The sequence below is a fragment of the Papio anubis genome, chromosome 7 (assembly GCF_008728515.1).
Source record: "Papio anubis isolate 15944 chromosome 7, Panubis1.0, whole genome shotgun sequence".
Taxonomy (NCBI): domain Eukaryota; kingdom Metazoa; phylum Chordata; class Mammalia; order Primates; family Cercopithecidae; genus Papio; species Papio anubis.
In genome coordinates, this window is record NC_044982.1 from 65,582,359 (window position 1) to 65,607,278 (window position 24,920).

Below are 24,920 nucleotides of genomic sequence, written 5' to 3' on the forward strand. Positions count from 1 at the left end.
TGCGAGTATGTTGAAACCAATTATATTTCAAGGCAATTTTTTCACTGCCTTTGATTCCCCTTTGGTAATTCTAATGGAATCCAAATTGAGGAAATTGCAACTTATACTGCAATTTGTAAATGTCTTTGCAATTTCAAAAGTAGAATATGTTATAGGATGACATTTTATGTAGAAGTTATGCTAAATTACTCAGCTTTCAATATAAATACTGGCTTTGAAATGATGGTTGAGAGCTTCTGCCAGAATTATCAGTGGAACCTGGGAAACAGACATTTCATAAAGCATGGAGTGCTTGCTACATGATATCTTATGTAAATTAATGACAATATAACTAGATTTCATAAAAGTTAAGGGAATTTTTGTGTACATGTTATTTAAAATTAATTAAAACCTGGATCAGATCCTAATATAGTATGTAATATGAAATTGAATAGTCTTAATTTGTACTATTTTATATTCAAAGAAACTTGTATAGTCTAAGGATAAAGTCACAATTTTATTATTATAATTTATTGACCATAGAAGATGTAAGTTAATCGTTTTTAAAAAAGAATTTTCCACAATTTTACTTCAAAATGACCACTGATCATGTAGTTGATGCCATCCAAACTTCTAAGTTCACACATTTAACGTAGCTGAAATCTTTTTATAAAAATAAGAGTATGACATTATCAAATATTGGCTGATAATTAATCACATGTACCTAAAAACCTCACAAAAGAAAAAGGTTTACAGAGCTAGAATCAAATAAAAAATCTTATGAAATTAAAACTAATTATATAACATTGTAAGTAGGACCCCAAAGTCAGTGTTTAAGGAACTGGTAAATTGCAAATGGAGCCAATTTTATTCCACTGGATGCAGTTATTGAATAACTTCATTTAAGAACACTGAATATTCTTTTGCTAAAAGGGATAAACTTCGTGAACATTTAAAAATGTGGCTTCATATCTCAGTATTATATAACAAAAAGAGTATAAAACTAAAATTAAGAAATTTGGTTCTGCTAAAAATATATGTTCTAATGTTGCATCTATCATATTCCTGCGCTACAATTTTTGTGACATGTAATGAACATGTTGTGTTTAGTGATACCCTAAGTTCACTTCCTACTCTAACATTTTGTATTTCTTACAAATCAAAACTCTAAGACTAACATTGTAGCTAACAGAGGTAAACAGGAAGTACACTATAAAATAAAATGAAGGATTAGTGACCAAACATTACTCAGGCTCCACCGAGTCATGGTCTAGACGTGACCTTTGGACTTTCTTGTCAGTCTTAGCATTACCCAAGAATTTGGCTAAGTTATTTTAATCAGGACCCTTTCCTTTGATATCTAATTATTTTTGATATTTGATCAAATACCTAATTCCTTACCATCCGACAGGCAACATCTGATTTCACCCTGGCCTGACTTCAGCAAGAATCCTAAATACCCCTTGCCATTGATGTTTCCTCTTAGAAATTTTCCCCACTTCCTTGACTATAAATCCCTATTTTTCCTTTTTTTCAGAGTTGAGCCTAATCTCTCCTTCATACTACAAATCCCCACTGCAGTAATAATTCCTTCTTGGATAAAGTCTTTCTTGCCATCAATAACAATTTTCACAATATTTTTTTCCTTAATAAGTATTGGACTCCTAGTCAAAACTTATATTTAACTTATATTTAAACATCAAGCATACGTTGTTTTATAAATGTGTTAGTCACTTAAATGACCACAGTTCGTTACCACTTAACACTTTAAATGCAGAAGCTATGCTTAGATACAATTTATAAAATTGCACCTAATTAATCATTAGGTCACTTCTCATTAGGATTAGTGTGACCTCCCATTTCTTAGAGTTTCCAGAAAGTCTGATTTTATTCCTCTTTAAGTTCTTACTTAAAAGGTTTTGTTTAAACAAAAAACAACAAGAAACTAAAAGCGAAATAACTTCATTTTTAGTTCTTGTTTTTTAATATCAATTTGTTAATAACCTGGCAGATCATTTTCTTTCTTAAGGTTCATTTCTGTTTCTCTTTTCAATGTTTTAACAAAATTATTTTATATATGTTCTCATAATTATATTTTCATTATACTCTGCTCCTAAGAGACTCAGCTGGTGAGAAGTAGAGAATTAGCCCATTACAAGGAACATCTCATGTTTAGAAGAAGTGGGCAGTGCGCGCACTAAACAGCTTTAAGGAGTAGAATCCTGAAGGTTTTCTCTAGATACAAGAGGCATGGTATTTAAATTGTTAACACTGAGGTTTCAAAGCTACTCACCAGCACACAACTATGGAGAATCTTGGAGAAGAGTGGATGTTCACAAATAGAGTTATTGCTTACAGAAGAAAGAAAAGCACTTAAATTAAATAAATGATGGGAAATTATTAGGGCTTGCAGAATTTTTTTAATTCTGGAGGAGACTTAGACTATTAGAAATGGAAGCAAAAGCTGAAATACAGAAATAGATCTTTATTTAGTAAGGCCATGCATAGCTGAAAGATTATGGATTTTGAGACAGAATAGTGACAAATGAATTGATTTGCCATTTTCTAAGAAAACTACTTAATGCTTTTGAAGCTATTTCATCTATAAAATGATAATAACATCTACACGGAAGTGTTGTAGTGAAGGTTAGGAGAAAAAGTGTCTGCACAATATTCCGTGCAGTAGCTTATTGATGTCAAATTAAACACAGGCTTTTTTCTTTTTGCACTATCAGGGTTAGTTAGATACTTTACTAATAATCTTGGCATTCTAATTTTAATGATTTATAAATCATATTGTGTTGTCCATAGACATGCAGCCACAATATTACTTTTGGTACATGCATTTAATTACATGCAGGTTTGTTATTTAGTCAGAATAATTTTCCCCACAGAAAGTGAGATAACTTTATATGTAGTTCAATTTCAAAAAATGTTGTTTCATAAAAGCTCCGTGTCAGGTATTTTCCACTTGTGTCTGCAGAGGTTCTATGTTGAACTAGAACTTCCTACATCTGAGCATCTGCTGTATATTTTGACGTATTTCTTCAAGAAAGAAATGATCTCCAGGTTTTAGTATTATCTTCAATTTCTACTCTATATTTGTCGTTTATTAAGTGATGCAGGAGAGGAGAAAAAGGCAACTTGTGTGTGCATTACTAAGATTACTGCTCTGGGCAAAGGTGGTGGATTCTGCTGGGAACTCCTGTGAAACACCCAAATGCCTGCCATTATTCTCTACTTAAAGGATGGCATAAGGAGCCAGGAACATTTAATTCATTTGTTTAGTCCCCTAATCTCCAAAAGCTTGAGAGGTTTCCTCATGGTATTAAATCTACACACTTTTGTATTTCACTTGTGTGCAGCCTGAGTAACTCTGATATATGTGCTGACAGAGGAGTCCCAGGGGAAAAACCAAGAGTAGTTGAAGGGAGATGTTGTCAACTGAAACTCAATCTAATTCCACATGGGATTTCCCACCATAGCCAAGGCTAAAATCAGAAGGGAGCTCAAGAGGATGAGTGGTAGCAACAGATGCATCAGATACAAGTATGAAGTGCACAAACAGTAAGCCTATGGACTGGACTGACACCACAGCACACCTGGGCAAGGAGGTGAACAGAACAATTGGAATCTGGATTAAAAACAATGTCAAAATTCACTAGCCAAAGTTACAAAAAATATTTTTACATTTCTTCTAATTTTGTCCATTTTGTGTAAAACTTCACATTACTTGTGGTAAAGTGGTTCAAAATATTTTCATGCTATATTTTAATATCTGAAAACTCTATAGTGGTCACTATTTTAATACCTAATATCATATGTATTAAAATCACCCATTGTATTTTTACTTTTTGTTTTATATTAGTCTCATGAACATTTTGTTTATTAATGGGTATTTTTTCCAAAGAACAAGTGTTGACTTTGCTAATTTACTCATGTACATATTGTTTTTGAATTGCTAGTTCTTTAAATTTATTGTTCTTTTTCTGTATTCTGAAGAAAGTGGTCACTATTTGCTCTTTTATGATATATGCATTCATGCTTGTACCTTGTTCTTTATAGACAGATACTGTTAGCTACATTCTCTAAGTTTTGCTGTATAGTAACTGGCTTTATGTACATTGTGATTTCTTCAACTACAATTTATAGAAGTACATTTATTAATTTCAAGATATGACATTTTTCAGCTATCTTTTTGTTATTCATGTACACATTAATTACAATGTATTCAGATAACATAATTTCTAGGATTCCAATCTTTTGAAATGTGTGGAGTTTTCCTTATGGTCAAGCATGCATCCTGCAGTTGGGGATACAATATCCATTTGTTCAAACTTTCTGATTTTCTTTCAATTTGTTTTTATTTATTTACTTAAGCTTTCCAGAATTTTTCATCATTTTCTACAAGTTGTCACAAAATTGTGGTAAATTTTATACTTGTCTGTTTCTTCCTGTAAACATATATTTTTGTGGATTATATTGCATTATTTCGCTATGCATATTCACATTAAGAATTTTCATCATCTTTGGTAATTGAAGTGCCCCTTATCCCTATAAGGTGATTCAGCATACTGCTGGTCATTGTTTCAGCCTTAGAGACAACTTGTCTAATGTTAATATAGTAGCACCAGCTTTTATTTAGTGAAGGTTGGCATGACATCTTTGTCCATCCTTTTCTTTGAAACATTTTGCATACTTTTTACTTCAATGAACAACATAGAAGTTGTTTGTTTTCTCCCCATAAATCTAACCTAACTATATTTTTCTATTCAATGTCAACTTTAGTAAGTTTATATTTGAGGAAATTTCTGATATATTTATGTTTCAATCCCTCATCTTATAATTTTCCTACTCTTTGTTCCATTTTCTATTTGTGACTTATTTAATTAATCAACAGTTGATCTTTTTTCTCATGATTTCCATGGTTGTTAAACATTATTTTACTACATTTTTATTGAATAACATGGAGACTACAACATGAAACTTTGATTACTCCCATATAAAGTTGTTTATTACTGTTTACTTTTTGTACTGTAAAAGGCCCTTAATACATATTAACTCACTCTAGTGTTTTCAAATCTATATACATATATATGTGTGTATATTTATAAATATATATGTCATATACATACCGTGTATGTATATATAGTCATATATAGGTGTGTATATATATACAAGGTGTATATATATGGTATATATATGGTGTGTGTGTATGTGTGTGTGTATATATATACGGTGTGTGTATATATTTATGGTATGACAAACCTACAGTAACAAAATACCAGAAACTGGCTTCATTAAAGAATAGAAGTTTATTGCTCCAAAGTTCTAGAGGTTAGAAGTCTGAGATCAAGCTACTGGGAAGGTTGGTTTTCTCTGAGGGCTGTGAGGAAGAATCTGCTCTGTGCTCCCTCTTATCTTCTGATAATTTTCTGGCACTCTTTGATGCAACTTGGTTGCAACTATATTACCCAGATTTCTGCTTTCTTCTCACACAGTATTCTATTTATAAAAGCACCTGTCACATTGGATTAGGGGATCCCCCTATTCCAGTATGACCCAATCTACACCAATTTCACCTGTAATGACCTTACTTTCACATAAAGTCACATTCTGAGCCTTCTGGCATACTGGAGATTAGCATTTCAATGTGTGAATTTTAGGGGGACACAATTCAACCACATATATGTGTGTGTATACCAAAATAATGATATAATAATAAATATGATTATATAAAATAATGTTACACATTAAAATTAATTTAGAATTTACTAACACACTTAAAATTGTTCTTGCTTTCAGACACTTTTTTGTGTCTCTGATCCTCCAGCTTGTATTATTTTTATTCTGCTTGGCAAATAGTCATTAGAATTTCTTTAGTGCGTATGTACTGGTAGTAATTCCCTCAGTTTTTAGGTCTGAAAATAACTATTTAAATATTATTAATATGAATACATTTGCCAAATTTTGATAGTTTTTGTGTCTTCATGGCTATATTAATTGTATTGTTGTTGAAGAGCAACAAATTTAGTGGTCTAATTGTTGCTAATTTGAATACAAGCTTTCTTTTTCCTTTGGTTGTTTTTTCGAAATTTTCGTTGTCTTTTCTTACACTGTAATCGCCTATAATGTAGATGATTTTCATTGTTCCATCTTTTAATTCACAGAGTTTTTATTCTATAACTTGATATGTTTATCAGATTTGGAAATTACTCATTCGTGGAAATTTCCATTCTTCCTTACATCTTCTTCTAAAATTCCATTTAAATATATGTGAGGATTTCTCACTTTACCTTCTTTCCCTCCTATTTGCCCTTCTGAATTTTCTATCCTGCCATTTCTCTATGTTTCACTTTGACTATTTTATCCAACATTTTCTTAATTCTCTCCTCATCTGCCTCTAATATGTTCTTAAATAGATCACCTTACTTGTTAATATTATATATTATATTTTTCAGTTTTATGGTTTATATTTTTCCGTATCTGTTGCTTTTAGTTTCCACTTCTCCAGTAAAATTCTAAATCTTAGATTTATCTCATTGAATAAAGTGATCAAAATTATTTTTATTTATACTTTTTATTTAATTGAAGATTCACATGAAATTGTAAAAAGTAATACAGAAACATCGCTTGTACGTTTTACCCAATATCTCAGTGGTAATACCTTGCAGAAATATAGTACAATATCACAACCAGGATATTGGCATTCATTCAGACAAGATACAGGACAAGTCTACCACCACAATAATTTCTTGTGCTGCCCCTTTTATAACTACCCATTTTCTGACCAATCTGTGTCCTGTTCTTAACACCCAACAACCACTAACTTTTGTCCATCTCTACAATTCTGCCATTGCGATAGTATTATGTAAAAGGTATCATAAAGCATTAATCTTTGGGGATTGGGGTGTATTTATTTTTTACTCAGCATAATTCTCTGGAGATCCATAGAAGTTGTGGCTTGAATCAACAGTTATTCATTTTTATTGCTGAGTAGTATTTCATGATATGTATATAACACAGTCTGTTTAATGATTTACCCATAAATAACATACCGGTTGCTTCTTGCTGTGGGCTATTACATATAAAGCTGCTATGAACAAACATCCATTACCAAATTTGAGGGTGAACATAAGTTTTCATTTCTCTGAAAGTAGGATTCCACCTGCTCAGTGTTTAGTAATTGCTTCTAGATTTTTAACAAATTGCCAATTTGTTTCACAAAGTATAAAATGACTGAAGCATTTTATATTCCTTCAGAGATGTTTGAGTAATCCAACTTCTCCATATTTCTGCCAACCTTTGGTGTGGCCACTACTTTTAATTTTAGCCATTATAATGTATATACAGATGTGTATTTATAATTCTTTATGGTTTAATTTGCATTTCCCTAATAGACTAAGATAATAAACAGCATTCTATGTGCTTATTTTCTACCTTTTAGCACTCTACTCAGTAAAATATTTGTTCATGTATTTTGTCTATACAAGAACAGTTTTATTGAGAGTTTTTTTTTGTTGTTGTTGTTGTTTGTTTGTTTGTTTGTTTTGCGAAGGAGTCTCGCTCTGTCGCCCAGGCTGGAGTGCAGTGGCGCGATCTCCACTCACTGCAAGCTCCGCCTCCTGGGTTCACGCCATTCTCCTGCCTCAGCCTCCGTAATTTGGGCATGAATATTTTGTAACTTGTCTTTTCATCTACTTAACTGAATAAGTTTTTAATTTTTATTGTGTCCAAATTATAGATTGTATTTCTTTTAGGGATCACAGTTCAGTGTTAAGTCTAAGAACTCTTAGCTTACCCTAGGTTCTGACGATTTTCTCAACTTTTTTTCATAAAGTGTTTATAGTATTTATATTAGTCCATTCTCACGCTTGCTATAAAGATACTACTCAAGGCTGGATAATTTATAAAGGAAAGTTTAATAGACTCACAGTTCCACATGGCTAGAGAGGACTCTGGAAATTAATAATCATGGCAGAAGGCGAAGGTGAAGCAAGGACCTTCTTCACCTGGTGGCAGGAGAGAGAAGAGCAAGCAGGGAAATGTCAGACACTTGTAAAACCATCAGATCTCATGAAAATTCGTTCACTATCATGAGAACAGAATAGGGGAAACTGCAGCTATAATCCAATCACCTCCCACCAGTTTTTGTCCCCAATACATGGGGATTACAATTTAAGATGAGATTTGGGCAGGGACAAAGAGGCAAGCCATATCAATATTGTTTTGTATATTTGTAATATATTATTTGTAACATTATGTCTTGTATAGTAATGTGTTGTGAGTTAATTTTTGTATAGGATGTAATGTTTAGATTAGTTTTTTTTTTTTTTAACCTTTGTTTTGCCTTTGAGAGTCCTATTACTCTAGTAAAAGTCTATCTTTCTTTCTATTAAAAGTAAAACCATAGATAAATTAAATTTAGCAAAATGTGTTTGAGCAAAAATAATTCATAAATTGGGCAGCCCTCAAAATAATGAGAAGTTCAGAAAGCTCCACTCAGCAATGTGGACAGGAAGTATTTATAGAGAAAAAGTAAGTGTTGTAGAGAAACAGCTTGATCAGTTATAGCTGACTTATTTGTACATGGTATGATTAGTCACTTGCCTTATATGGACATGGTCTTAGCAGTTGGCAACCTGTGATTGACTGAAGCTCAGTTACTGTGATTGACTGGGACTCAACTATTTGTTACAAGAATATACTCTTAAGAAATATTTCAGTTTACATAATAAGTTAGGTTGCAGTTTTCTAGGTAGAGATTCAAAGTATGGAGGTAGCTTTATGCCAAATTTAATTTAGTTTAACATTTCATTAATTTTGTTCCTTTGTCAAATTCAGTTGAGAGTTCATCCCTGAGTCCTCTATTCTGTTTCATTAATCAAAATGTTTATTCTTCCACAAATTCCAACTGATAACTGTAATTATGTGATAATAATTTCAGGTACCATGATCCTAGTTTATTATTATTATTTGAGATGGAGTCTCACTCTGTCTCCAGGCTGGAGTGCAGTGGTGCAATCTCAGCTCACTGCAACCTCCACCTCCCGTGTTCAAGTAATTCTCCTGCCTCAGCCTCCCAAGTAGCTGGGACTACAGGCATGCACCACCCGACTCAGCTAACTTTTGTATTTTTGGTATAGACGGGGTTTCACCATGTTGGCCAGAGTGGACTTGATCTGTTGACATCATTATCTGCCTGTTTCGGCCTCCCAAAGTGCTGGCATTACAGGCATGAGTCACCACACCCAGCCCCTATTTTATTATTTTTTTTAAGAATAATTTGGTTTTCTATCTCCTTTGCAGTTCCACATAAATTTTAGAATAATCGCGTATCTCTCTATACATAATCTTCCAAGAATTCTTATAAGAATTGGTTTAAATCTGTTTAATTTGGTTAGAATTTAAATCTTTCTTTTCTGTCTTCCAATCTATGAACACTGTATGTTTTATTTAAACATGGTATGATTTGTTTATATCTTTTATTTTTTTCATTAGAACTTTGTAGTCTTAAGATACAAATCTATTACATGTTTTGTTAGAATTACGTCTAGGACAATTGTAAGTGATACTGCATCATTTAAGTTGTGGTGTCCATATATTGATTGCTAGTATGTAGAAATACAATACATTTTTGTGTGTTAATTTTGTATTCTATGACCATTATGAATTTCCTTTTTAACTCTACCAGTTTTTGTTGTTGTTGTTGTTTGTTTTGTAGATTCTTCAGTATTTTCTTAATACAAAAAAAATTTCACCTGTAAACAAAAATAGTTTGATTTCTTCCTTTTAAATATGAATACCTTTTGTTTCATTCATTTATTCATTGTTGCTTTATTTTGTTTTGTAGAACTTGTAGTTCTATGCTGAATAAGAGTACTAAGAGTAGATAACCATGACATGTTCCCACTCTCAGGAAAAAAAAAAAAATCACTAATTTTTAAGTAGGATGCTAGCTCTAGTGTTTCAGTATACACTTCTTATCAAACTCAGAGTCATCTCTCTATACTTGTTTGAGGACTGGCACAAAGAAGAATGGAGAAAAGAAAATAAACAAAAATGTAAGAATACACGGTCTCTAAGTGTTAAAAGTTTCCTTTCACATTCCTTTATCAGGAAGTAGAGGATATTTCTTGAAATTACCTCTGTGTCCCAGTGCCTCTTCTGGTGCAATGATTTCAAGCCAGGGAGACTCCAGAAGGAGAAAAATGATAAATTCACTGAAATTTTTATGGTATTTGTATTCTGGTCTTCGTTATTCTACCTACTCTATTTACTTATTAGAGTTAATGCTTATTTTAGGACACAAGGTAGCATATGACTATATAGCTTATCCAGAACTTGAACCCCAAGTATGTATTTTTAGTGTCATTTTATTTCATACTAAAATCAAAAAGGACAATACTTAGCTGGAGTAATACTGGCCAATTTCACTCCTCTACATTTACATATAAAATCATAAACAGCTTATTGTGTCCATTATCATGTAACATTTCAAGGAGCAGAGCAAAGCAATGCTATATTTGCTATGAATATTACATATTAAAATATACACAATAATAGTAGGAAATATAGAAATGATGCCAATTTCAGACATTTGATTAGCTCTGGGGAATGAGAAAGAGAAAAGAATCAGTATGTGGACTTTTGCCTGTGCCTGCAATATTTTATTTCTAAAAGGTAAAATAAAATGAGCTAAAGGTAATATAATGGAGGTTTAATTACAAAGAAGAACATAAGGTTATATGTCAAATTATTTTATGTTTGAAATGTGTTAGAATTAAAAATTAAAATATTTTAAAAATCCATGAAAAAATTACTATCTTAGTTAATACAACAAAATCACGGTTATGATCAGAATACCAGAATCTTTTGGAAATATTATCCTCACACTGTTAACTATATTACAGTAATTTTGCAGGAAGATAACAGTGATACGCATGGACAAAAAGATTAAAACTAACTCTTTGCTAACTGTCTTAAGTAACACTTGTAATATGTATTGGTAGAATTTACAACAAAAAATATCATTTATAATTCAAAACTCTCAACAAAATATATCTCCAAATACAAATGATAAAGCATATGAGACATATATAATTGAGTTGAACATAGTGGGTTGGAGGACTAGGTAAGGGGAGCAGCAAGCTAAATTAATATGTTTGTAACTTAAGCATATGTGTACTAAATAAGGGTAAATACACGATTGCTATTAGTCTTTTAACATGCTTAAGTACCTCCAATGGCTACTTAGAAATTTTTAAAATGTGATGTCTTTATTCATAGTTTCTATAAAAAACATATATTATAAAAAGAAAAGAAATGTTATAAACTACACTCCAATGTGTTATATTTATTTATTAACTATTTTCATTTCTTTAATTGTACCCTACTCAAAAGTAACACATGCAAAACTGAAAAAGAAATTTAATGATTCCCATTATCATGACATTTTTTCATCTTATTTTGGTGTGAAAAGTAATTTCTCAAGACCTGCCTTATCTGACAAGCATTGAATCATCTATCTTTCAATCTTTCTTTTAAAGGAACAAATAAGTAAGGGGAAGTAAAACCTAATACTAGTTTGGCCTTTCATTTATATAAATTGTTATTATTTTGCTATTAATATTATATCTCGCATTTCATATTTATGTTTATACAAATTTAGAGTAATTTATGTGAATTAGTAGACATATATATTATTTTTTGCTTAAAATATTTGAAACAATTTCAAGGCACATTATATGAGATGTCTTCCTTATTTGCCAATAGGGACATTTGGATATAAGTCTACACCCAGAGTTTCTTTATTCTTGTTTCAGCTCTCAACAATGTAGCTGAGATTAAAGGTTATTAGCATACTGAAAACCAAGTAATTGAAGGAATATTATCTTGCCTTTACTTTGACTCTGAGAGAAGAAGAGCATAGCTGCTAGATTAAATATGAAAGCCAGAGCCTTGATAAGGTCTAGTAACCCAATCACTGGCATTCACTATGGAAAAGGATGATGTGCTTTGCTTCCCTCTAGTGGTTTAGTAAATGAATAAATATAAGAACAAAAAGTGAAATGACTTCGATGTACTAGCTTAAAAGCCATTCATAATTTTGAGATGCCTGATGTAGGCTACTTCTAAAATTACACTATAAAATTTGCAAACAGAAAATAAAGATGTGCTTATTATCAAACAAGCATGATGCATCAGAAAAATAAATTGCTAGAAAATCTGCAATCAGCACCAAATTATTTTTCTGTATTCAAGAAGTCAGTGTTCATGAGGCAGAAACAAAGAAATAAAATGATGCTTTGCATCTTTCAAAGTTAATACACGAAAGCTCCAGAACAAAGATTAAGAAAAAGAGAATTTAAAGTCTTTTATTTGCTTTTGCAAATGCTTATTTAGTTGCAGAAATTTAATATTTACTATTGTTAATAGTTATTTTTTATAAGATCAAGTTTAAAATAATTTGTATCACCTGAACATATGGTCCTGGGCAGAAAATCATGAAGAAAAAGTATAAAATTTCTAAATGACAGATAAAGTGCTAAGTAGTTAGATGAAATTTTTAATTTAATTCCCAGACCAACATCATAAGATATGTATCATTATTACTATCACCATGGCCCGGATGTTTACCGAAGGAGACTGGTAAAATGTTTCTAAGGTAACAAAAATTACAATTAGACTGAAACGCAGGTACTCTGATGCCAGAACTTAAATTGTTAGGAAGTCAGACATTTCTTTCACATGATTTTAAATATTTATCGTGTATAATGGATACTTAAATAAGGCGGAGTTATTTTTAGGACAAGGTTCTGCCAAAAAGTGTTAATTAGTGTTGAATAGTACATAGACCCTTGAATAATGCATGGGTGAAGGGCACCAACTCCCCTCACCGTGTAGTCAAAACTCTGCATATAATATATGATTCCCCCAAATTTTAACTACTAAAAGCTAACTGTTAACCAGAAGCCTTATTGATAACATAAAGTCAATTAATATATATAGTATGTTATTATGTATTATATACTCTATTCTTACAAAAAAGTGAGCTAGAGAAAAGAAAATGTTATTAAGAAAATCAAAAGGGAGATAAAATAAGCTCACTATTCACTAGTGAAAATAGATCATCATTTGCATCACCTGTAAGATTTCATTCTCATCATCTTCATGTTGAGTACGCTGAGGACGAAGAGGAAGGGTCCTATTGTCCTACTGTCTGAGAGGTTGCAGAGGCAAATTAAATAAAGCAAGTAAAGGGGAAGGCAGGAGAAATTTACTGAAAAAAATTCTGCAGGTAAGTGGACCTTGCAGTTCAAACCCTTGTTCAGTCAAGTGTATTTTATTCAACTAATTAATTAGATGAAAAGATACAAAAATGAGAGAAGAAAAATATACTTAGTGATTTTTTCATTAAAAGAGAATTATTTAATAATATATATTTTCTCAGCAATTTTGTAATATCAGTGACACCATTTGTAAAATTATTTTTACTTATCAGACTGTTGTTATGTATTATTTGATATGTTATTCTGAAAAAAGGTGACAAAATTACTTAAAGAGCAAAAGCAGTTATTTTCAGAAGTTATTTTCAGTTTTTTTTCAGAATTACTTTATTCAGTTATTTTCAGAATTACTTTAAGAAGTTGAATTAAATATAAAAAAGACATAAATATTTCAATTTTTAGATACTTCTTAGCATATGACAACTTGTAAAATCAACTAGAGGAAACATATAATACAATTATTATTTGAAATTATTTTTGAATTTTTTCTATCAATGGATAAAATATGAATCAATAGTTTTAATTTTAAGAGCTACATTATCTTCAGGAAAGGATTTGCTATTATTTAGAGATATAATTAATTTTTTAGAAACCATAAATCTAATGTTAGAAATAATAATTTTGTCCAGAAAGGGTGTGAAGATATGGTCATATTCTGTGGTTTAATCATATCTTTGGAGAAAGTTTCAGAAGCTATATACCCAAAAATATTTTAAGCAATTGAAGCATCATTGAATAAGTTTGCCACATATGTAAAAAGTAACATTACACAAAGTAAATCCTTTGCAAATGATGACTAATGTAATCTGCTTTACATGATTTGTAATTTCAAAGAACCCTTAGCTAAATAGATTAAAATATTTCTGTAATTTTATAATCACTTCTCTGCATACTGGAAACCACTGATGACCCTAGAAATTCTAAAAAATGAAATTTCATAGAAGATAAACTTGTTTTGGCTGCTATCCACAAATATTTAGTTGCTTAAATGAAAACAGTAAAAGGCAAAACAAAAATAAACCAAGCAAAAATGCTTCACCTTGTCACAAGTTTTATATTTTCAATTTAGAAAGTTAATTGTGCCATTAATATTGACTTGTACTGTCATCATACATTATCCTATTAGTTTTAATTGGAAGATGACAGGAATGTTGAAGACTATTATGTTAAGCTTGCTTTTCAAATCATCGCTTATATTCACAACTTGCTTTTTTAAAATAATATTGAGGAAAACATAGAAATGACAAGCTGTGCTCAGAAAAAATAGTGTTTGTGACATAAAAATAGGCTTTACATGTGACAGGGATTATCTTTCTCTCAATACAATTTTTCATATTTTTTATTTATTGACACACAATCTTTCTTTGAGAAGCATATATTTTTTATACAGTAGACTAGAATTCAAATGCTTCATTTGAATAGCTCAGGCAAAAGGTAGCCTTAAACCAACAATTTGGCTGAATATCCATTTGTTTTCAAACTAAAAAAAAAAAATTCCTAAGAAGAGATAGACACTGCTTTCTACAGCTGCTTTTGAGAAGTGTCTGTTCATGTTTTTTGCCCAGTTTTAATGGGTTTGTTTTTTGCTTGTTGATTTAAGTTCCATAAAGATTCTGGATGTTAGACCTGCGTTAGATGCACAGTTTGTGAATATCTTCTCCTATTCTGTAGCTTGTCTGTTTGCTCTGTTGATAATTACTTTTGCTTTGCAGGAGCTGTTAGTTTATTTAAGTGCCACTTTTCTATTTGTGTTGTCATTTTTTGGGGGGACTTGGCCAAAATTTTTTGCCAAAGCCAATGTCAATAAAGTATTTCCTAAGTTGTCTTTCAGGACTTTTATAGTTTAAGGTCTTAAATTTAAATCATTAGTTCACAATGATATGATCTGGCTCTGTGTCCCCACCCAAATCTCATCTTGAATTGCAATTTGAAATGTAATCCCCACATATTGGGAAAGGGACCTCAGGGGAGATTATTAGATCATGGGTGTGGTTCCCTCATGCTGTTCTCATGATAGTGACTGAGTTCTCAAGAGATCTGGTGGTTCTATAAGGGACTTTTCCCCACTTTGCTTGGCTATTCTCCTTCCCACCTTCATGTGAAGAAGGATGTGTTTGCTTCCCCTTCTGCCATGATTGTCTAAGTTTCCTGAGGCTTCCCCATCCATGAGGAACTGTGAGTCGATTAAACTTATATATATATGTTTAATTTATATATATACACACACACATATATATAAATTACTTAGTCTCAGGTATTTATTCATAGAAGCATGAGAATGGACAATGCTTTGGCCATTTGGCCAGGTAAATGTGTACTGAGGATAGGGGTACACATTTGATAAGACACAGATGATAAGACCTTTTGGAAACCACTAGACACTGGCTCTGAGCTGACATTGATTCTAGGGTACCCAAAACATCATTATGGTATGGCAGTTAAAGTAGGGGGTTATGAAGGTTAGGCAATTAATGGAGTTTGATCTCAGTTCTGACTTACATTTGGTCCAGTGTGTCCCCAGACTCATCCTGTGGTCATTTACCACAGAATGCATAATTGGTATAGACATACTTAGCAGCTGGAAGAATCCCCACTTTGACTCCCTGACTGGTAGGGTGAGGGCTATTATGATGGGAAAGACCAAATGGAAACCATTAGAGCTGCCTCTACCTGCAAAAATAGTAAATCATAAACAATATTGCATCCCTGGATGGATCACAGAGATTAGTGCCACCACCAAGGACTTGAAAGATGCAGGGATGATGATTCCCAACATCCCTATTCAACTCTCCTCTTTGGTCTGTGCCAGAGAGATGAATCTTGGAGAATGACAGTGGATTATCATAAATGTAACCATGTGGTGACTCCAATTGGAGCTGCTGTACCAGATGTGGTTTCATTGGTTGAAAAAATTAACACATGTCCTGGTACCTGATATACAGCCACTGATCTGGCAAATGCCTTTTTCTCCATTCCTGTCCATAAGGCTCACCAGAAGCAATTTGCCTTCAGCTGGCAAGGCCAGCAATATACCTTTACTGTCCTACCTCTAGGGTATATCAACTCTTCAGCTTTGTGTCATAATATAGTTCAGAGAGACTTTGATTGCTTTTCCTTCCACAGCCTATCACATTAGTCCATTACCTTGATGACCTTTCAAATTCTTGATAACATGTTGCATCACCCTAGAAAGTAGTCAGCTAAATAGCCCTAAATTTGCTTATTAAATGAAACAACTCAGATGAAGATCAAGTGGCAAAATTTACATCATAAGGTATGGGGAGAAAAAGTCTGGTGTGCCAGAGGGAAATTAAAACAAATTTAACTACCAATTAAATGTAAAATTATACAATTTTAAAAGGCCATTAAATATACACACACATATATGCATACATACACATACACACAAAAAGATCCTATAGCTTTACTTCAATACTATGGCCATGAGATGAACATAAATTTGCCAAGTTGAAAAAAAAAACCAAAAAACTGTTAGATCCAAACGGTGTCGTTGTTGTTGTTGTTTTTGTTTGTTTGTTTGTTTTCTTTTGTTTCCCCTAGTAGAAAGTAACAGCAGATTTAAAGCAGGCAGAAAATAAAATAGAGAAAGAAAACTTAGAAATTCTGTAGTTTGCAGGTCAACCTTAGGTCTCTTTTTCCTTAATGTAAAATGTGCACAAAGACCATATTATTTCCATTTTACATAAACTCTGGCAAGAAGTAGAGGTGCCATAAAACCTACAAAGTGCCCAAAAGGGGGGGTCTTTCTACGTGTTTTTTTCTTATTCTTAGATACTTTTTTTTCCACACTTTTTTTTAAAAGGAAGAACTGAGTTGTGGCCTAAGGAAAAATCAAGTTCAGTTCCTCATGCAAATAAGCCAAATTGAGATTACTTTTGAGAGAAAGGGCAATAGGGAAGACCTTTTAGAAATGCATATACAAACTCAAATTATGATCCTTAAACAACAAATTCCTAAGAGAAAGACCAGCTCAGAATAAATTGAGGACCATCAACCAAAATGGGAGGTATGGTGCTCAGGAGGACTTACCAATTCCACCAAAGGAGAAGTTTGAACTCGGTGAGTCTTCAATTGGCTCTGACTGGTACTGTAGCTCTGATTTTGGACAACTGCTTGGGGCTCCTGGGTCCTCTCTGAGGCCCCATGTTGGGCGCCATTTGTTGTCAATGAAAAGAGTCAAATGCTGTAAAATATTTGAAGAGATATTTTATTTTATTTTATTTTATTCTGAGCCAAATATGAGAGACCATGGCTCATGACACAGCCTTTGGGAGGTCCTGAGAATATATGCCCAAGGTGATTGAGGTGCAGCTGGATATTATACATTTTAGAGAAGCATGAGACATCAATCAAATACATTTAAAAAATACATTGGTTTGGTCCAGAAAAGCAGGACAACTCAAACTCAAAGCGGGAGTTTCCAGGATACAGGTGAATTTAAACATTTTCTGGCTGACAATTGGTTGAGTTTGTCTGAAGACCTGGGATTGATAGAAAGGGAATGCTCAGGTTAAGACAAAGATTGTGGAGACAAGAGTTCTTTTGAAGTTTTATATTGGCTGCCTTGAAGACAATAGATAACAAGTGTTTCCCTTTCAGATCTTAATTAATCTCTTTAGGATTGGGAAGGTCTGGAAGCAAGTATCTAGTTATGTTAATAGAGGTTATTTACAAATGCAAATTTCCCCCCACAAAGAAAAACTTTGCAGGACCATTTCAAAATATGGCAAAGAAATATGTTTCAGGTAAAATATTTTTATTTTCTTCCTTGTCTCATAATGTTATGCCAGAGTCAGGTTAGAAAGTAAATCACAATATATAGTGTTAAATAAAACCCATCTAATGAGAATCTTTGATTTGTATGGCATGTCTCCCCAGACCCCTTAGATAAGTATTTGGGCTAGATGAAAATCAGAGTTTAGTCCTCATTATCATAAAAGCACAAGTGAATACACAGCCTACAAACCACATAAAGAAAATTACACAATCAAAACTAGAAACAATCTAAACACCATGAAATTAACAAAATATCACATATCAATATTAACCTAGAATGTAAATGGTCTAAATGCTTCACTTAAAAGACACAGAGGGGCATATTGGATTTAAACAAAAAGACCCAACCATCTGTCTTCAAGAGAGTCATCTCACATGTAATTACATCCATAGGCCCAAAGATAAGGGATAGAGAAAGTTCTATCATACAGAATGGGGAATGCTATTCTTGTATCAGATAAAAGAAACTTTAAATTAACAACAATAGAAAAGGAAAGGAAATGAATTACTTAATGTAAAAGGATTCAATTCAACAAGTCGATTTAAGTATACTTAATAGCACCAAACACTGAAGCACCTAGATTTGTAAACAATTACTATTATATCTAAGAAAGACTTAGAAAGGCATATAATAATAGTGGAAGATTTCAACACCTCTGTAACATCATTAGACAGATCACTGAGGCAAAAACTAACAAAGAAATTCTAAAAGTAAACTTTACTCATGGACAATTGGATCTACTAGACATATACAGAATTGTTCACCCACAACTACAGAGTATGTATTCTTCTCATATCCACACAGAAAATGCTCAGTCATAAAGCAAGTCTCAACAAATTTTAAAAAATGAAATCATACCAAGTATCTTCTCAGACTACAATGGAATAAAAATGGAAATCAATACAAAGAGAAGCTCAAAATCACACAAATACATGAAAACAAAGCAGCTTGCTCCTGAAGAAAATTAAGGCAGAAATGAAAAAAGTTCTTTGAGACAAATGAAAATGATGACACAACATACCAAAACCTCTGGGATGTAGCAAAAGCAGTGTTATGAGAAAAGTTTATAGAACTAAGTGCCTACATCAAGTAGAAAGCTCTCTGATAGCAACCTAACATTGCACCTAAAATAACTAGCAAAATGAAAACAAACGAAACCAAAACCTAGCAGAAGAAAATCAATATTAAAAATTATAGCAGAACTAAACACAATTGAGACCAAGAAACAACAGATAGGTGATCAAAACAAAAAATTACTTTTCAAAAAGACACACAAAATCCAGAGACCCATCACTAAATAAATACAAAGAATAAAAGAGACAAGTTTCAAATAAGCACAATTGGAAATGACAGAGGTGACATTACCACTGACTACAGAAATATAAAAAATCATTAGAGACCACAAGGAACATCTCTATTGGCACAAAGTAGAAAATCTAAAGAAAATGGATAAATTCGGAAAAATACACAACCTCCCAAGATTGGACAAGGAAGAAGTAAAAACTCTGAATACATTAATAATGAGTTGCAATATTAAATCAGCAATAAAAATTATACTAACCAAAATAAGCCTTGGATGAAATAGACACAGAGCCAAATTCTACCAGACATTAAAAAAAGAGCTAATATCAATCTCACTGAAACTATTCCCAAATATCAGGGAGGAGCAATTTCTCCCTAACTCATTTTATGAAATAAGTATTATCCTGATACCAAACTCCTGTAAAGACAACAACAATAAAACCAAAGACGTATATCTCTGCTGACCATAGATTCAGAAATTCTCAATAATATACTGGCAAACCAAATTCAGCAGCACATCAAAAAAACAATTGACCACAATCAAGTGGGCTTTATTCCGTGGATGCAAGGGTGGTTTAACTTATACAAAACAAGGAATGCATTTTCCCACATTAACAGAATTTAACAAAAAAAACAAAAAACATATGATCATCTCAATAAATGCAGGAAAATAATTTGATAAAATCCAACATCCATTCATGATTAAAATCCACAAAAACTAAGCATTGAAGGAACATATCTCAAAATAATAACAGCCATCTGTGACAAACCCTCAGCCAGTATCATATCTAATGGACAAAAATTGGGATCATTCTCCCTAAGAACTGGAACAAGACAAGGATGGCACGCTCATCACTTCTATTCAACATAGAAATGGAAATCCTAGCCAAAAGCAATCAGGCAAAAGAAACAGGTAAAATGCACTCAAATACGAAAAGAGAAAGTCAAATTATCTCTCTTCACTGATAACATAATTATTTACCTAGGAAACCTTAAGGTTCTGACAAAGGTCTCCTAGACCTGATAAACGATTTGAGTTAAATTTCAGGATACCAAACCAATGGACAAAATTCAATAGCATTTCTATACATAAATAATGTTCAAGCTTAGTACCAAATCAAAAATACAATCTCATTTACAAAAAACACAAAAATAATAAAATACCTAGGAACACATCTAACCATGGAAGTAAAATATCTCTACAAGGAATACTACAAAATATTGCTGAAAAAAGTCATAGAGGACACAAATAAAAAAGCATTCCCTGCTTATGGATTAGAAGAATCAATGTCATTGGAATTCATACTGGCTCAAAAGCAAACCAAAGGTTCCATGCAATTCCTTTCAAATTATCAAAGTTATTCTTCACAAAATTAGAGAAAATCTGTTCTAAAATTTATATGAAACCAAAAAATAGTCAACATAGGCAAAGCAATCTTAAGCAAAATGACCAAAGCTAGAGGCATTTCATTACATGACTTTACACTATAAGGTGATGTTACCCAAAATAGCATGATACCGATATAAAAATAAACATACAGAACAATTCAACATAATAGAGAAGCCAGAAGTAAAGCCACATACCTGCAGCCAACTGATTTTTGACCAAGTTAACAAAAATAAACAGTGAGGAAAGGACATCCTATTCAGTAAATGGTGCTGGGAGACTGGCTAACCATATGCAGAAGAATTGGACTTCTACCTATCACCATGTAAATAGTAACTCAAGATGCATCAAACTTAAATGCAAAACCTCAAACTATAAAAACTCCAGAAAAAACGTAGGAAATACTCTTCTGGACCTTGGCCTAGACAAGGAATTTATGACTATGTCCTTAAAAGGAAACACAACAAAAACAAATACTGACAACTGGGACCTAATTAAACTTAAGAGCTTCTGAACAGCAAAAGAAAACTATCAGCAAACTTAACAGGCAACCTACAGAATGAGAGAAAGTATTAACAAACCATGAATCTGACAAAGTCCTAATATCCAGAAACCATAAGAAACTTTAACAAATCAACAAGAAACATTAAAATAACCCCATTTTAAAATGAGCAAAGGACATGAATTGACACTTCTCAAACAAACATGAAAAAAATACTCAGCATCACTAATCATCAGAGAAATACAAATCAAAACCACAATGAGATATCATCTCACACCCATCAGAATGACTGTTATTAAAAACCCAAAAAAGGCCAGGCACGGTGGCTTACACCTGTAATCCCAGCAATTTGGGAGGCTGAGGCAGGTGGATATTTTCAGGTCAGGAGTACAAGACCAGCCTGGCCAACATGGTGAAACCCCATCTCTCCTAAAAATACAAAAAGTTAGCAGGAGTGTAGTGGCATGCAACTGTAATCTCAGCTATTTGGGAGGCTAAGGCAGCAGAATCACTTGAGTCTGGGAGCCAGAGGTTGCAATGAGCTAAGATCACACCACTGCATGACAGTCTGGGTGACAGAATGAGATCCTGTCTCAAAAAAAAAAAAAAAAAAAGAAAAAGAAAAAGAAAGAAAAGTCAAAAAATAACAGATGATGTCAAGGTTTTAAGAAAAAGGAATGCCTGCCCTTTGTTGATGGCATTGTAAATTAGTTCAGCCTCTCTGAAAAGCAGTAAGAAGATTTCTCAAAGAACTAAAAATACAATTGCCATTTGACCCAGAAATCCCATTACTGGATATATACCCAAAGGAAAATAAACTGTTCTACCAAAAAGACATCTGTACTCACAGGTTTATGACAGCACTATTCACAATAGCAAAGGCATGAAATCAGTGTAGATCCCTATTAATGGTGGATTAGATGAAGAAACTGTTTTACATTTAAACCGTGAATTATTACACAGTCATAGAAAAGAAGGAATGTTCTTTGCAGCAACATGGATGCCCCTGGAGGTAGTTATCCTAAGTAAATTAGTGCTGAAACAGAAAACCAAATACCATTTTCTTCTCACTTGTGAAAACCACTTACAAGTGAGAAGAAAATGTTGGATACACTCAGATAAAAAGTGGGAACAATAGACCATGGGGACTTCAAAAGGGGTAGGCAAGGAGGAGGCCAAGGGTTGGAAAACTACCCATTGAATACCATTTTTACAGGATATCATGGGTGTGGATTTTTCTGGCTGGAAACCTCTGTGGCCGTGGTTCATTTGCCTGAGTTCTTGTCTTGCATCCAGGAAGAATGAAGTACAAAGAGAAATGAAGGGTGAAGAATATGAAGAGTTTCATGTAGTGTTAGAACAGCTCAGAGGATACCCACAGTGGGTAGCTCCACTCTGTAGGCAGATCATTCCATGGAGTGTTCAGCTGTCAGCAGAGAGCAGGCCCTGGAGTGGGAGGTTGCTCTCCATTCAAACATCTCTGCAGGTCTCTGAAGCTCTAAGCAAAGAAGGTAGCTCTTTCCTGCCAGTTGCTCATGTCTCCAGCTATCAACAGAGAGGGTACTCCTCCCTGAAGCTGGTTGTCCCGTCCCGCCATCACTCTGACTTCTTTGTCCTCTGGCTATCCTCTGCCCTTCTCTGACTGAGCCTAGGGCTTTTATGAACCTCAGAGTGGAGGAAGTCTGTGCTGACAGGTCCGTGGGTGGCCATGGCCATAGGACTCTGTTCACCTCCCACTGCTATTCATTGCCTCGGGGCATGGCCCTAACCCTTCTCTGAGATCAGTACACCTAACTGCTGTTAGGATAGAGACAATGACTGCTCTTAACTGCTTCTTGCTTAGGGGGATTGTTCTGGGAAAATGACAGTTAGGTCTCTCAGGGGCCTGTCTAAGGATCCCCAGTACGAGGGAGCCATCATCTGAAGCTCCATTTGCATGACTATTTGGAGTTTGATGGCTCATTCCTGTTTCTTCTGAGCTTCAATCAGAGATGACTGGTTAGTCAAAAACCCTAGATTTGTCGAAGCTAAATATAGCTCAATTCTAAAAAACAGAACATAAGAATCAGCATTGTTCCATGCAAAAAGCAAAAAGTCAAAAAAGATTAGTCTTTCAATAGCTCAGTTCACACAGTCAATTCCTGTTCACAATCTTCAAAATTATCAGAAACTTGCACTTTAGGATTATAATCTATCCTTCGAAGGGGATCAAAACAAGACAACATTTGTCTATGGATGTCAAAATGTCCTAGGGTAGACACAGTCAAAAACACAATTGACAAACAAATTTGGTCACCTCTGTGATTTGCAAAAACCTAACACAATAACCTTAATTATGGTTGATAACAGAAACTCAGACAACAGAACTCTAGAAATCTCAGTCAATTTTGGAAAACACATTAACATTTTTTCTCTAAAATATAACCTGAAGATCAAGCACTACCTTATTTCAACAATCCTGTGTAACTAAACATGTCAAATAATCCTGTTTACTTCTCCTTTGAACACTCCAGGGGCCCTCTGTAGCATCCAAATTTAGGGGTTAGGAAAGACAATTTTGAAGCTGAAAAGTCTCAAAACACTTAACAGAATTTCGTGTTATCATAAGATATTCATTTAGCCAATGATGACTCAAATTTATTTTAAAAAGCAAAGACCTTTACTCATTAATAGGGAAGACCTAGTTTTCCAAATAACCTATCTCTTGTCCTGCCATTCATTTTTTTGGTAGTTTGCACACAAAAATCTTTCATTGCACAAAAATTTTGTTCAAGAGGGAACTAAATTTCACCCTTGTGTTAGTCTAGTAATTTTTAAAAATGTAGTCAATATGTTCACACACAGGATTCCTTTTACAAAATTAATTTTTTATAAACCTTCCATAACTTGTTTTAGCCTTTAGATTTATCTTATCTAATTTAAGACAATCATTGAACCCTGTGAACTAGTCAGAAATTTACATTCTCATGCCTTCTTATATTATTTTACTAAAGACACATTTTACTTTCCTTACACATCTTACATGTGTCTATTTTCAGTAGTCTCTATTACATGTTATAATGACAGACAAATATAAATTCAGTCAAAAACATATGCTGACAATTACTTCTTAATTTATGAGTGTCCCTTTACTTATAAGCCAATTTGGTAGACACAACATATAACAATAAGTGTACAAATAAATACATCTGGACATGTATACACACACACAAACTAAGAACCAACAGCTTGGAATCCTAAGCCATGAGATAGCAATACAAGTTCACTGGTTTTGCTTTGTTTGCCTCAATAGGTAATCCAATGAAGACTGAACCAAAATGTAGGATTCACAAATTGCTTTAAATCATGGCAATTTGATTTAAAGACCCCAGCCTCCCAGACTCCAAAGAAGAGTAGGGCCAAACAGCACCAAAGAGAACATCACATGTTAACCAGTCTCCCCATTTAGAACAGCAGCACAAAAGCCTGTATATATTCAATGCCATCCCACTTTGCCATTCAACAGTAAACTTCAGATTCCATACAATATTGGGGCCAAACAGAATTGCAACTGTGAGAGAAAGTTCTAAGGATGGTTTAGTAGTAGACCTCAGAAACTCTGCCACAGAATCCCCTTTAGAGAGGTTGAGGTCCATAGGATCTCCCGACACATCCCTCTTTGAG

General features: G+C 33.2%; 1 long non-coding RNA gene across 1 annotated transcript in view; it reads right to left on the reverse strand.

The window, feature by feature from the left end:
- Nucleotides 1-24,920, reverse strand: part of LOC110743773 — a 49,198-nt gene that overhangs the window by 20,185 nt on the left and 4,093 nt on the right. Inside the window, exon 2 of the long non-coding RNA XR_002523335.2 lies at nt 17,319-17,472. This is a non-coding gene — a long non-coding RNA (uncharacterized LOC110743773). The remainder of the gene's footprint in view (nt 1-17,318; nt 17,473-24,920) is intronic.